This window comes from Lampetra planeri, chromosome 3, assembly GCF_965212315.1.
Source record: "Lampetra planeri chromosome 3, kcLamPlan1.2.h2, whole genome shotgun sequence".
Lineage (NCBI taxonomy): Eukaryota > Metazoa > Chordata > Hyperoartia > Petromyzontiformes > Petromyzontidae > Lampetra > Lampetra planeri.
Genome location: NC_136109.1, coordinates 25635208 through 25650676, shown reverse-complemented (window position 1 = coordinate 25650676; position 15469 = coordinate 25635208). Strand labels below are relative to the sequence as shown.

General features: G+C 46.1%; 1 protein-coding gene across 7 annotated transcripts in view; it reads left to right on the top strand.

The window, feature by feature from the left end:
* MEF2C (myocyte enhancer factor 2C) overlaps positions 1 to 15469 on the top strand; it is a 109315-nt gene that overhangs the window by 13351 nt on the left and 80495 nt on the right. For 3 of the 7 annotated variants that reach the window (XM_078592470.1, XM_078592469.1, XM_078592464.1), the window contains exon 1: positions 6806 to 6949. The exons of 1 other annotated variant lie outside the window; for it this stretch is intronic. The gene's annotated coding sequence lies outside the window, so the exon portion shown is untranslated. Of the gene's footprint in view, positions 1 to 6805; positions 6950 to 7197; positions 9657 to 15469 lie in introns of those variants that run through there. 3 more of the 7 variants (XM_078592471.1, XM_078592472.1, XM_078592467.1) reach the window with 3 other exon arrangements.

Sequence of the window (15469 nt, the reverse complement as noted above, 5' to 3'; positions counted from 1 at the left end):
TCTATCAATCCACTTTTACGTTCGTAGCATGTGTTTTGTGTGTGTGTCGCTCTGTGTGTGTGTGTGTGTGGGAGTGGTGGTGTAATGGTTAGCGCGCTGCGCTCTGAACCCGGCGACCGGAGTTCGATTCACGGCAAACGCCAGTGACGATTATTTGAACCTGTCCCTGGGCCTCTCCTAGGTCGACTCAGCCTCAAATGAGTACCTGGTAGTGGTGTGTAAACATTGCCACTGGGGAGACAAAGGCGGTCGGGCGTGGTGTTGGCCACCCACCCCTTCGTGTGCCGTGCCGGCCTTTATAGGTGCTCGCTAACAGCACTCGCCCCAACAGTCTGTCAAGGCTATACTGGGGATCATTGTCTTTGTTGTCTGTGTCAACCCACGGCACCTGGGCCTGTACCGTGATCTGCCAGTGATCCCCTTGACGCTTCACGTGGCCTCGGAGTGCACCTAGCCTGCCACAAGCAGTGGTGATGATGTCTCTGCCATTTAGTGTCGAGTGGCGGTTGTTTTCGTTGTTGTCTTTCTTGTTGTTGTTGTTCACCGGAGAGACTGAAGTCAAAATGAGAATATTGATTTATACCGGAGGAATCTAATGAGCTATATAACGCTCTTTTCACAGATGTCCAGTAGCGGTGAGTGTAGGACTCGAGTAAATAAGCGCTCCAATAGAGTCACGGGGGAGAGGACATAACGCCTGTGCGTGGCGCTTAGAGGTATTCACGCAGCGAGCGAGGCGTTCAAATTGTTCGCATTGTGTGGGGACAATCCTCGGGAAGTCTGGTGTTACAATGCACCCAGCCACTCGGATTTACGTAGTCTTTTTTTTCTTATCATTGTTTTTTTGTACGGCTGGGTGGGTGGTTTGAGTGGAGAGTTTTCTGGGTGCATATTGTAACTTTTTCGGGGGGGGGGGGGGGGATTTATTCCGTCTGGTGCGCACGTGAAATTTCACGGTTTAGTCCCCTTATTAAGTATTCACCTGCTCAACTTACCCCCCCCCCCCTCGTCTTGCCTCTCCATACATCAGCCGCGGCATCCTCTCGCATCACCCCTCCCCTCCGCCCACCTCAACCTGTCGTGAGATCACAGAGCAACTTGCGTGGTGACGCACGCGTGAGATCCGTCGCTTTTTATGGTAACAAAGGGTTGGTGGTGGGATCATCCACGTAAAGAATTCGTGAAATGTGAAAGTCACGAAAGCACTCTCGTTGGGCCGCGAGGTGGCCAACACGATGAGGGTTGAGGAACCTGGTGCTTAAGTCATCTGTGCGGAGTTTGTTGTGTGTTGTTCGGTTGTTCCCCTTCATATGCATGGTGGAGTTTCTCCGGGTTTTCCAGAGTACTCCCAAATGAAGACAAAAAAAGAATCAAAGTCGGAACCGGTCAAATCAATGAAGCAGCACAACCTCTTGAAAGAGTACTGAGACTCGGAGAAGCTTTCCCAGACAAAGTACAGCACAGTATATAACGTTGAAATCCGTATGTGGTATTGCTTCGGGTTTTATGTGTTTGTATTCAGTCTGTTTGGACATCTGTGAAAAAGAACTAAATATCTCATCGGAATCCTCCAGTCTAAATAAAGATTCTGATTCTGCCTGTTCTGGATCATTACTTGAACATCGAGCATTTGGGCAGCAAATTTTTTATGGTTATATATATATACTGTAGCTCATACGACGATGCTTAATGTCAATGATGATATTCATTTCTGGTCGGCACAACACGATTACACCGGCGATAATCTGGGCGGAGATAAGTAGCTAGCTTTCATATGAGGAGGAAATATTCTCTGGTTTAAGGGCGTCCAAGAGCTAACCTGATATATATACAGGATAATAATCATCCCAAATAAAAACAACACAACAACAAACACGAAGTATTAAAACACAGCGACACATCACGCCTGGGAGGTAGAGTGCCACATCAGCAGCAGATGCGAACTTGCCCTTTCCCATCAATATCCTCATGCATATATAATCTCAATAGGCCCTCACCTGGTTAAATAAAGGACATCAATCAATCAGCTATATGTGCTGATGCCTGCCATTGTGTGTGTTGTGGTAGGAACATGTACAGTGCTAACGTGACATTGTGGATTTTCCACTGGCTCCTTAATTGAAATTTATGGTAGTGAACAAAAAAACACCTCCAATTAGGCCGTGTATTAATATGGCTTGCCACTTAACAGGACATTGCCTATAAAATAGCTCCCCCCCCATATTCACAATACTTTAATATGACCTTGCTCATACTTACCTCGATGATCTCCTCAATCTTAGCCAATTCACAATTTTCCCCCCACCCGCTCCATCTGTTACGAACACACACAAAAATATTCTCAAACTCATCTCATCAATCAGAGCAGGGGTGGTAGCTGCCTTTCCTTTGCTGCGCCTAAGATCTATTGCGCATCATCATCATCATCAATGTACTGTATATACAAAGGTAAAGGCGCAAAGCTGCAGTAGCCTGTTCAAGCCACTGCTGGCAGAGGGGCTCCACTGGAGGAAATGAATTGCTTCACTAAAAGCACGACAGTTAAGCGATGTCGATGTTTGCACACAATTTGAGCTTTCTAGCCATTCGAGAACACCGTTGGATTTACATCAGTCACTATATGTACAGTATTAAATGACACCTTTATACAGTGTAGTGGTCATACACAGTCCAATTAAATCCAAGGATCATTCTGTTCTGGCGACCGATCTTGTTTTCATAGAAACGTAATTTACTCATCACTCTTTACTTAATATTATCATACGTTCATACATTTCAAGACAATAGTTATACATTTACACGATAATTTATCATCTCGTTCTCGCAACGCTATACACACACCCCCACATTGTACAGGATGGCCCAAATTTTTGGCCACATAAGGTTATTATATTTATTTCGACAAATAAACTGAACTATGCTATCAGGTAAGGCCCAATGAGCTATCACATTGGGTTATTTAATGTATTTTAACAAGTGTTGAAACTGACTGCCATTAGCTGTAATGCTTGCATGATTTTTATTGCAAATTTATTTAGGACTTTTTAAAGATTACATGTGTAATCTTTAAACGTTGATCCATTATGTTTATTGTCTCAATTTATTCAGGGTTCTTTGTCGAGTTTTGTATCCGAAGGATTTGAGGTGACCCCTACAAGAAAAATATAGATTAATCATAGATAAAATATTAACTTAAAGAATAAACAATTCAATTGTAATGCCACTGTTGAAAATAATTAAATGAACTTAATAATCAACGATTTTTGGGTTTAGATCGCGTTATTTATAAATGTGTCGTAACCCTCCACACATTTATAAATAACGCGATCTAAACCCAAAAATCGTTGATTATGAACAATATTGGTCGCGAAAGCCTACGTGTTAAACTAAATGAACTTAAACCTTTTTTATTTGATCAGGTGAGGCCTACTGAGCTATAGAATTATCTGTCAGAAGCGACCTGGTCACAAATGATAGCTCAACGAAGTGGCTTATCGTGTGGAAATTGATAGCAGCCAAATACTCGAAACGCGTGATGTTTGATTCTAAACGTGGAGGGAAAACCCAGAGGACCCAGAGAAAAACCCACGCGGTCACGGGAAGAACATGCAAACTCCAAACATACAGAGGCGTCAGGGTCAGGATCGAACCCACGACCTCATGTATACCAGGCGAGGTAATTAACATCTCGCCACCGTACCTCACCCGATGTGTCCTGACTTTTGGATCACACCCTGTACTGGATCGTTCGTACGCATGTGCATGAAGTACTGGGAGATGGCCAGATTGCTCAGAGGTCAGAGCGCTGAGCTGGTACAGCTGATACCATGGGTTTAAATCCAGGCAGCTGTCTGCGATTAAACCCTGTACTCAAGGGTAGATAGTTGATAATTAATCCCAGCTCTCCCACCAATGACTGCACGAAAACAAATCACAATCATTTGGTTCTGGCTAAATGGTTCCTCTGGTGATTTAAATATCCGTTTGACGATCGTGCGACAAACTTCACAGTACTGTACTCTCATGTGATGGAGCGGTTGAGGAGGGAACGTGTGTGTGTGTGGACCCTGAAAGTGATCTCAGAAGTAACTCTGTGATAGCCGCTTCCGCGGGGCCGTTCTCGAAACACGGAAGGCTGCCCCGTGCCGTGCGAAAGATCGCGCATGGACTCCTTGCCTGTCGATCACTCTACGGTGTGCCCACAAGATGGCAAGGACGACTGTTGCTACACTTGCCGAGTCATTTGGTTCACGTTCCCTGTTGTGGCGGAGTCTAAACGGGGCGGCGGTGACACGCTGGCGCGCTATCGCGACTGGTAAACACGTGGAGGCGGTGGAGACGCGACGGGGCAATGCTTAGGGGATCGAGGGGGTGGAGGGGGCAGGGGGGTTAAGAGAGTTTTCCAAGGCCTGTTATATGCCAACTCGCCGAGCGGTCGGTAACGCCTGCAAAATGTTGCGTACGGTCGATATTTTTAATGGGCATTTTGATTCAACTTTTTTTGTACGCGGGTAATTTCTGTGGCCGGTTATAAAATACTGACCGTGGGTTTTTTTTGTTCTTCCCTTCCACGCTTTCCGCGTGCGTGTCTCACGCTTTGAACGTGAGTTTAGAATTCGTGGTGGTGGTAGGATGGAGGAGCGGTGGCGGAGTGGTTAGCGCGGCGCTGAGTTTGATTACCGGCCGAGGCTTGATATCAGCTACTGAGTGATATCTTGAACGGGTCCTGTGCACTGTCCTCTGTCCCCTACCTTTACACGTTCAAAGTCGGTTTCCCACGAATTCTTGCTTTAGAGACATGTACCTTGAACAGTCCTCTGTTGCGTGTGCGGGGTCATGGGGTTATGTGACCAGACCTCACCACGCTAAGATGGTCAGCGCGGGTTGAATGGCGAGGAGCATAGAAGCACAGTACAACAATTTGTGTTTTCTATACTGACCTCTGCTGCTTATTTCTTAGCCCCAAAGCAGTTTTTAAAATGTATATACAGTATAGTCCTGGCACTGTAGTATTACCTTTGAAGAAATGTATACGTATCTGGAATGTTTTTGGTGATTAAAAAAAATACTTTATTTACATGTATCGTATTTCGAAGATTATTTTCTTTCCTTGTTTTATTTTACTTTGAGATGGTTTTGTTTTCATTTTGTCCTTCAACACGCGGACATTTCCGCATCATTATTATTATTTTTCCGTGTTCAGGTCTCCGTGTAAAAACACTTTAACCTCGAATAGCTTTCGCCTGGTTATAAAGATACAAATATATTCACTTATCCTCAACCAACCCCTACCGATAAAGTATGGTCAAATAACCCCCCTCCTCCCAAACTCTATTTTACCACCACGACCCCCAACGCATGGGAGAGTTCTTCATCCATCCAATAGTGAATTTCCAAAAAGGACCCTACATGTATCTGTATGTATCATCATCATAAGCTATGTTCGATCCACTGCTGGATGAAGGCCTCCTCAATCTGCTGCCACCTCTCACGAGCCTGTGATGTTAATGATCCAACAGCACCACAGGACATGGAGCGGATTTCGCCCACATGTAAGTGGCATTAAATGTAAACAAAAGTTTAAGGGAAGTGCAATAATTTGCCAGCTAATGTTTAGAACCAATAGCCCTCAATGTCCAGTGCTTATGGGCGTCTTGTGTGTTTCTTTTGTAAGGCAGCGGTAAAGTGCGCTCCCCTAGGTCGACTCAGTCTCAAATGAGTACATGGTGCGGTGTGTCGACATCGTCATTTGGGGAGACAAAGGCGGCCGGACGTGGTGCTTTTGTCACCAACCCCATTAGTGTGCCGTGCCGACCTTTATAGGTGCAGCACTTTCCCCAGCAGTCTGTTAAAAGCTATACGGGGCATCTTTGTCTTTGTATATTTTGTGGTCAGCTGTAACCCCCCCCCCTCTACCATCCCCAGCTAAATTGATAGGGGGGCTTACTTTGGGAATTGGAATGGGGGTGCTAGTCTTGTTTGCTACACCAGGCCGGTCAGGGTGGGGGGGGGTGATGAGTGAGGGGAGGGGCTAAGGGTGTTGCGAGGGGCGGGGGGAATTGGGGGGTACGCTACTTCCCCCCCCGGCCCACCCCCTCCCCTCCGATGACGTCAATCAAGATTGGGCGAAACCAAAAAGGAGAAAAACATGGCAACATGGGGGGGGGGTTGACATTTTAATGGAAGATATAACAATAATGTAAATAATTTCAACACGGGGGAAATTATTAAGAGGTTAAAGAACAGTATATTAATTAAAAAGGAATGTATTAATTGGAAGAGAATAATACAATTCACATAATATAATTTAATACACCCTCGTATGAAATTGGACACGTCCAAAGTCTTATCTCCCCCGTTCCTCCCTCCGCCCGCCGATCCCATTGACGTCAGCGCGCGTCACTTGACGCATTTTAAGGAGCGAAGCGGCCCCGTCCCGCAAATAGTGCGTACGTTTACCACCAAAATTTACGCTTTTTGAAAGCGCGTCCACTCGCCACAAGCGTACGACCAAGCATCCCAACCCGCGTTTCAACACACAACATTATCATCAATCCGCTTAGAACTAAACCTCGTCACAACCATTCTCGCCCACCCACCCCTCCCCTTCTCCGGCGCTACTTTGCGGAGGGATACATTTCCGTGGTGGTGGGGGCGGGGTTGTCATGGAGACGAGCTGGGGTGGGTGGGTGGTGGCGAGAGGAGGGGGGGGGTAGCACGAGGCGGGGTGCGGCGGGGTAGGAGGGGTGTGTATGGGGGGGGGTATAGGGGGGGTATAGGGGGCGTGTCCGGGTGGTGACGGGGAGGGGCGTGGTCAGAGGGGAAGTGGGAGGAGCCTCTTCTCTCTCTCGGCTCCGGCTTCACCCTCGGCCATAATCCCTAAAAATAGCAGCGGCCGAGGTTTGTTACGAATTTTCATCTCGGGCGCCGCGACGGACACATTCTACTGGTTAGTAAAAATAGCAACCACCACGGCGGCTGCTGCTGATCATTTTTTTGGGGCCTTTTTTGTTGCCTCTTTGCGAGACGCGTGAGCTTGCCGGAATTTTTAAACTGCGTCGGTGTTTTTCACGTCTAGTTAGGTGGCGTGGGGTGTGGGAGAGAGGGGAGAGAGAGCGCTTTGCTGCCCTGTGCGTTTGATGCTGTCTCTCTGCGCGCGTGTGACAGCTCGTACGGATTGACAGTGAGAGGGTAAGGGGTGGGTGGGTGGGTGAGAGAGAGAGAGAACAGGGAGATGCAAAGAAGACCGAAGAAGAGTCGATTCGGTGAAAACCGGCCTGTGTGTGTGTGTCAATATCTGCGTGTGTGTTTGACAGCGGTAGAGAGAGTAGGTAGGTTAGGGAATCGGAAATGTCTTGACAGTGGTAGGGGCTGCGAGACGTAGGGATCGTCTCCGTAAACAACAACAACAACAACAAGGCTGTGTGTTGTGTGTTTCTTTGACAGTGGTAGGGGCTGTTGTGAGGGGTTAGGGGAAGAGGAACTGGAGGATAGAGGCTGCGGAGTAAGCTCTGGGTGCTTGTTGTTGTGGTGGTCGTGTTTCGGTTTATTGCCCGTGTGGTTGTGGTGTGTGTGTGGTGTTTGTGTGTGGTTCGTGTTTGTGTGGTGTGTGTGGTGTGGTGTTTGTGGTTAGTGTGTGTGGCGTGTGTGTGGTTTGTGTTTGTGGTGAGTGTGTGGCGAGTGTGTGGTGAGTGTGTGTGCTGTTTGTGTGTGGTTGGTGTGTGGTGTGGGGTGTGTGTGGTGTTTGTGTGGTGTGTGTGTGTTGTGTGTGGTTGGGGGGTGTGTGTGGTTGGGGGGTGTGTGTTGTGTGTGGTTGGTGAGTTTGTGGTTGGTGTGTGTGTGTGTGGTGTGTGTGTGGTGTGTGTGTGGTGTGTGTGTGGTGTTTGTGTGGTGTTTGTGTGGTTTGTGTGGTGTGTGTGTGTGGTGTTTGTGTGGTGTGTGTGGTGTTTGTGTGGTGTGGTGTGTGTGGTGTTTGTGTGGTGTTTGTGTGTGGTGTGATAACTGTGGGGGAGCGGTCGTGTAGCGATGAGCGCGTTGCGCTACAAACCTCGCCGTCCCGAGTTCGATTCCCGCTCGCGGCCAACGCTTAGGTTGACTGCCTCAAATGAGTACCTGGTGCAGTGTGTAAACATCGTCATTGGGGAGACAAAGGCGGTCGGGCGTGGTTCTGGCCACCCACCCCCCATCGCGTACCTTGACGGCCTTCACAGGTGTCTTTGATAGCTGTTGGGGGTACTTGAAGATGGGTGTAGAATAGAGAGAGAGGAGAAAGTGTGGATACAAGCACAGGCTTCTATGTGCGTGGTGAGCCACTATAATAGTGGCCTTGTTGCTTGTGTGTGTGTGGTTGCTTGGTGTGTGTCTTTGTCGAGAGACAGCATTGGTGGTGTGTGACAGAGGGGGGCAAGAGGCTGGTAATCGAGAGGAGGCCTCGTGTTTAAAAAAAATCAACAAGCCTCTCTCTGTGTGTGTGTTGTGGTGTGTGTTGTGTTATCCTATTAGCTTACTCGCCAGCTGATGTGTGTGGTTGGTGTATGACAGGCGTGCTGTAATAGAGAGACACGGAGAGGGGGGGGACACACGAAGAAGAAGAAGAGGCCTGTGGTGTAAAAACAACAAGCCTCCGTTTTGCCTGTCTGTGGTGTGCGTGAGTTGAGTCCGTGGCTGTGTGTTAACCTCCTCTTCGCTTTCTTGCAAAGTGTGGCTTGGTGGTGGTGTGTGTGTGTGTGTCTGGTGTGTATCTTGCCAGCTGTAATAGACGGGCAGAGGCACAAGAGAGAGAGGCTTCAGGTTGAAAAAAACAAGCCCTCTGTGTGTGTGAGGAGTGAGAGAGGGGAGGGAGAGAGAGAGGGACACGTAACATTGAATTTCACCTTCAACGCTGCTGCACATGAAGAAGGGAAACGACTGCTAGCCTCGCGATTTCGCACGGACATAAGCACTGTGGTGGTTGTTGTTGCTGCAGTAGTAGTCATCAGCTATACCTGGTGTGTGTTCTCATAATAACGATCATCATCATCACCATCGTCGTCGCTTCTACGACCCATCGTTGTGTTCATGTTGCATCATTGCGATTGAACGATTGCGCGTGCGCGCAAGAAGCAGGGAGGTGGCCCGATCTGTTGTTGTTGTTGTTGTTGATCATTTGCATGTGGTCATTGTTGTGTTGTATTTACTGAAAGTGTGGTGGTAGTTGTAGTAATGAATGCGTTATCGCTGGTAGGAGACCGGGTCTCTAGGTGGATTTAAGAAAAAGGTCCCAGGTTCATGGCATCTGCAGTCGATATAGTCGAGTGTTAAGAGGGCTCACTAACAACAACAACGGCAACCTAATCACGTCTCTCTCATCTCTCGCTTCTTTTTTATTAAAATAGATACATTTACTTTCTGCTGGTTATGGTTTGGGTGATGTGCTAGCAACATTTTGACGGTCGCAAATAAATAATTGATGACGTACTGGGATGGTGGAGAGGAGTGCGCTTGACCAAACGTAGAAGAAGCAATCGTCTTTGGGTAGATTTGTGGCGGGGTTTCTTTTTGTTTTGGAATGAATATTTGTAAAAATATATATATTTTGGTGACCTTTTTAACGGGAGATCGTCGTCTGGAAGTCCATCGCAGTCGCTGCGATCAAGCGACGAAGAAGATTTTACAAGGTGAGGAGGGTTGCAGCATTACAAGCTCCCAAAGTTGATGCAGTAAAGTTGCATCTTGTGTGAACCACGAATAGATTCGCGTAACCCTAAGTAGCAGCTTCTTCTTCTATGTGAATTCGTATTTTAGGGAAGTGATTTTTGTTTCTTCTTGCTGCAAAACCAACAAAAAAGCCACGTGATTATTCTGCCGTTGTTATTATTTGTGGATCATTGTATCTGGTGTTCATATATCAGCCTAGCAAAGTATGGTCAAGTCAAACCCCACGGTGTTATTGGAAGCCTCATCATCCAACACGTTTGATTTACTCAACAAGCATGACTTTTTAAACACGTGTTAGAATCTCACGCATCCCATCAATGTGTACACACACACACGTTAGAGCCGCTTTAAAAAATCTACTGCTGAACGAGGGCCATTCCTGCGTTGTTGCTGATTGTGGCCTGTTCATTGACCATACTTCACCGCGCTGGTCAACGTGGGTTGGTGAAGTTACGGTATGTAGATGAGAATTTCTTGAGTGCGATGTGTGTTGTACATCACGTATGCGTACTTTTGTAGAAGGTTTGTGTAATAGTATACACGTGAGAGATATTTAGTTGGATTTGCATAAGGTGTGGGGAATTAAATGCCGTAATGTCCTTGTACGTATGATATTATGTAAATCCCAATATTGTACGTAGCAAAGGCGGTCAAAAAGTCTTGAGAATGGCACGCATGATGGTACAATCGAGATTTACACGTACCATTAATGATGACATGTTGTGGAGTCAAAAAGCTGACCTTCAAACTGAGCATATAACAGCTGGACCTATTGAAGTCACTTGACACGTTTTGACATTCACTTCTAAAGATAGCCACTTTGCATATTGGCGTGTACATTACGGTGCCATTGGTGTACTTGGCAATCTGTAAAAGGTACGAACGTACGGAGCTTATTGCGTTAGATTTAGTCACCACAGTCATCACTGAATAAGCAAAGTTAATCCATACTCGAGAAGAGAAAGATGCAATTACCATGATGTGTTGAACAGGGTATAATGAGCACAATAGCAATTATGGATACATGAATCATGCATTTAAAGTTGATTTACCTAATCTCGAACTTGCCTGGGGCCGTGACAATTTCATTCGTGGACGGTTGGGTCAGTGTTTCGTAAATTCTACATTCCTATAATCGGGGCTTTATACTTTTTCCCACCTTGACTACATTTGAGAAGTAGGTATACATGCATGTGTATGTGAATATACAGGTCAGTATATAAATGGTAGGCCTTGAACTTCCCTTCTCACCAACTCGCATTGACCAGCGTGGTGAACTATGGACAAACAATCCCCATGACCGAAACGGGGGTTGCGAGTTGCTAAAAAGTTGCACATTACCCCGTGTTATATACTTATGATTATTGTAAGTTGATATGTCATTACGTTGCACCTTTTTTGTTCATATTGACAACAATACTAATCTTTAATTTAAGACAATCTGCCACATTCGTAATTAGCCATTGCCTTATAACAAAAAAAAAACGTTTAGAACGAAGACTCCTCTTTAGAGTATGCACATATTACAGCCAAGCTATCCAAGATAAGGGATTTCCTCACTCTGCCTGAGTCACGGGGTTATGTATGGGCTGGGGTTGGGGGGGGGGTGGTATTTGACCATACTTCACCCGCGTGTGACGTTTGTGAACGCGCAAAGCCGAAGAAGCAGCAGCAGGCAAAAGCGGTACACGGAAATGTGCAACAATTGCCAGTGTCGAACTGCATCAACGCGTATTAGATTGTTATTTTCATTCGGCACAGTGTATGCAGGCAACTTGAGGTCGTTCGATTCATTTGCCCAGGGTCTGACGTATTTTGCCGTTGCGTTGCTGCGGCTAATGTTTAACTTGAGCATTCTTGCTATTGGCAAAGGAAATGCGTTGTTTACAGAGTGTCAAAGTCTGGGAAGGGGCACATCTGAGCCAGCGAATGGGCTTGCTCTTTGGGCTTAGGGCCAGTTGTGTTTATAATGCGTTCAGAATATCACATTATTTATCATTCGCATGGAAAAGCCTTCATCCAGCAGTGGATTGACAAACGCTGTAAATTATTCTGTTGAACGTACTCTATTCAGCATAAACAATACCATCCGCGTTTTCTCTTACCTCCATTGTACCACGAACACAACATAACCTTTCGTTCGCAGCTAAGGCTATCTTTGTTTATAATTTATTATAATATTGTTTTTTTAAATTATTATTGTTCTCGACGTATTCAAAATAAACATTGTGTACTTATTCTGCATAAACAACGTCAGCCATACGTTATGGTTTTCTCTGTGGTATCACAAACGCACAATGACATTGCACGACTAATTCTGTATCGGTGCTGAATTGCTCAAGTCCAATGAGAGCGAAGGTAATATGGCATATGAGATGATATATGGAGGTATACTTAAGAAGTTCAACGTACAAGAGGGGTCGCAGCTGGAGACAGAACCAGGATGAAGTCTGCAAGGGGAGGAACGTGAGAAAAGGGTTTAGATGAAGGTAACGGATCGTTTTTTGGGGCAATGCGCGTGGTGAGAGACACTTGAGGATTACGGAAGGTGGAGGGGAGCATCTGTTACGGGGATCGACTCGGTTGCGAGGATTTACACTGGGACCATGTGCTGGATATCACACGCGACTTTCTGTAGTATTTGCATCGCCATTTATGGTTGCTTTTTGTCGGTCCACTGCTGGGAACAAGACCATCTCCAAGTCGTGTTGGTTGTGGGGTGTCATTTGGCCATACTTCATCACGCTGGTCAGTGAAGGTTAAAGGCGAGGGAGGGGGGATGCAGGCACTACTGGTTCATATATCACTGATGTTAGCCGTGGCCTGGAATCAAACTCAGGACACAAGGTTCGTATTACCCGAGTGTTTGTTTACCAGGTTCAAATTGGACACGTATACTAGCATGACATACTGCATGTAATATACATGTGTTCATGATTATTTTGATCGTATTCTGGATAAACTATGTCCTCTGTATTCAAACGACAAAGCATATATGTTTTACATTTTATTCATTGTAATTATATACTTGCGAATACTGTTATTATAATGCGGAACAGATGATATGCAAGCACTTGACAATGATGATTATAGAGACAATGCAGCTGCTGATAATGATGCTGTTGCGACTTGTGTAGCTGCCTACTGCAGTTGCTGATGACGATGTCGTTGATGATGCTATTGGTGATGATACAGATGATGATGATGATGACTGGGATCATTGTAAGGATGATTAGGCCGAGTTGACCCTAACCCAGAGGTCAGCAACCAAAATAACAAGAAGCGAGATATTTTTTTTCCCTCAATTCTGTAAACAAACCCAAACAAAAACCTCAAATTCAAGAGACGCGATTCACGTGGTGAATACAAGACGGTGTGGTCCTTAATAAATAATGTCATGAAGCAGTCCTTGGAACAGCCGCATGTGGCTCCACAGCCGCTGTTTGCCAACCCCTGCCCTAACCCAATGTACTATTGCCACCAGAAGCCACTTGTGGGAGTGGGAGGTGTGGCCACTATTTGACCTTTTTGTAATATAATCAGGGCCACTGGCAGGAATCTAACCCAAGCCGTGTGACGATCCGCATGCGCACAGACGTCGGAGTGTAACACAAAGCGTCTAACTACATCCAGGAATCGGATTAGAGGATAGATGGGGGGGACGAGATGATGTCACTCCTACTTTCTGTTAAAACTTAAAACCCCTGGCAATGGGGCAGACAGTCAGTCACTCGGTCTACCGCCTAACATCCCATTGTAGCCACTGCCAATCAAAGTTCTATTTCCATTGTCAGTGGTGACACAGCGAGTTACGTACACAGGTATCGGGATAGGTGTTGTGTTTGGGCAAGGTTGTGTTCATAGTAAACTGACCCTTGAGATATCTGCCAATGCATATGTGCGTGTGCGCGTTTATGTGTTTGTTCGTGAAATGTGCACATCTTATCTTATTTTAATTTATTTAGCGCCTTGACCAACGCGCTGTCCATAATGGTGACAGTACAGTGCGCTACGAACCGGCCACAGCTAACATAATTGTCGAATGATATCGGAACCGGTCCCGGGGCGTCCCCTAGGTCGACTCAGCCTCAAACGATTACCTGGTGTGTAAATATCAGCATTGGGGAGATAAAAGCGGTTGAGCGTGGTGCTGGCCACCCGCCCTCCCCGGTGTGACATGCTGGCCTTCTTATGTGCTCGCTAGCAGCATGGGGGATCTTTGCTTTTTCATGTCAGCAATGATAGGTACTTCATGAGGGAACGTGCCTCTGTTTAAGTTTAAGCAGTAAACAGATGTGTAGGTGTGTGTGTGAGGGCGAGTGATTTATACGTTTGGGCTGTGTATAATGTACTGCAACTGATGCGAAATTTCACCTAGTTCCTGCACATGAGACGATTTAATTATTCCTTAATCTAGCAGTTGTTAGATGTCTGATGATGATGAATGTACCAAATATAGGCAAACATCTTAGCGCAGGAAACTCCTGAAATAGTCTCGAGACTAGGCAAAGCATACGTTATATTATTGACAATTATTGGCATTAAACATGTGAGCGCTGCGAACAGGCAACCCGACTTGAGATCCCCGGATCACGGTTAACATCGGTGATGAATGGAAACTGAACAGGTTTCTGAGCCACCCTTTCAACCCGCACTGATAAGCGAAGTATGGACAAACAACCCCCACGGAGCGATGGGGCAGGGGGAGGAGGAGGAGGAGGCTTTCACGCAGCAGTGGATTGATAAAGGGTCTGTACTATTTTATCATTCGTGAAACTAGCAGCCTGCCAGCCAGCAAAACGTGTGTATTAATATAGGATGACAATTGACGGGCATCTGATACACGATGCCATCAATTCTGCCCCATATCACCAGATTGTAATCTGCTAGGACAAATATAGCTATTTGATCACGTTAACTAGACAGATTTGGCGCTGTATTTATCGAGACTAAAAATGTACCTTTTCGGTTTGGCTTTCAAAAATGGTGGACATTGCGTTACGGAGGTGCGAGATGGACGGAAATTGTATGATGATGAATGGTGGTGGTGGTGGCTCTTTGCCCGTTGCATCAGTGACTGCCATGGCTTTAACCTCGGCGACCGCAATGTCATTCGGACATTAAAAAGGCGTGCACAGCTGTTAGGCTGGCGCAAGCCCGGCTGTTGCATGCGATGGGGCCCTCTAAGTAAGTCTGTGTGCGTTTTTGCGGTTTTGTAATTTATTTATTTTATAATGTTTCGGTGTGACGCAAAATCCAAGCCCTTCCTAATGGCATCTGGCTTAGTCACATGTTCTGTTGGAAATTCCGCCGTCAAACCCTTTGACGAACCACACAATACCAGCTCGGTACAGCAGTCATTACAATATGTGGCAGAAGCAACCACACACACTTTGTTTAAACCCAGGTCTTCCCAAATTGTAGCCTCTTAGTGAAGTCTGTGTGTGTGTGGTGCAGTTTTTGTTTTTAAACAATGCCCACCAATTTTTTAAGTGAACCCATGCTCACAGAGGTTAGTCAGCCCCCCACCACCCCACCACATTATAGAGTTTCAAAGCTGAGTTAAGGAAAGTGTTGTTAGTGAGCACCTATTTAGGTCAGCAGGGCATCTGTTAAGGTCAGCACTGTGCTTGTCATCACGACGCTCTCATTTTAGGCTGAGTTGACCTAGGTTAGTAATTTATTAAAATAGTTTGATGTACATGTGTGGCCGATTAACACGGTTGGCTCTACGTACGGTGCGAAAGAAGTTCAACATACATACGGGTGGCCG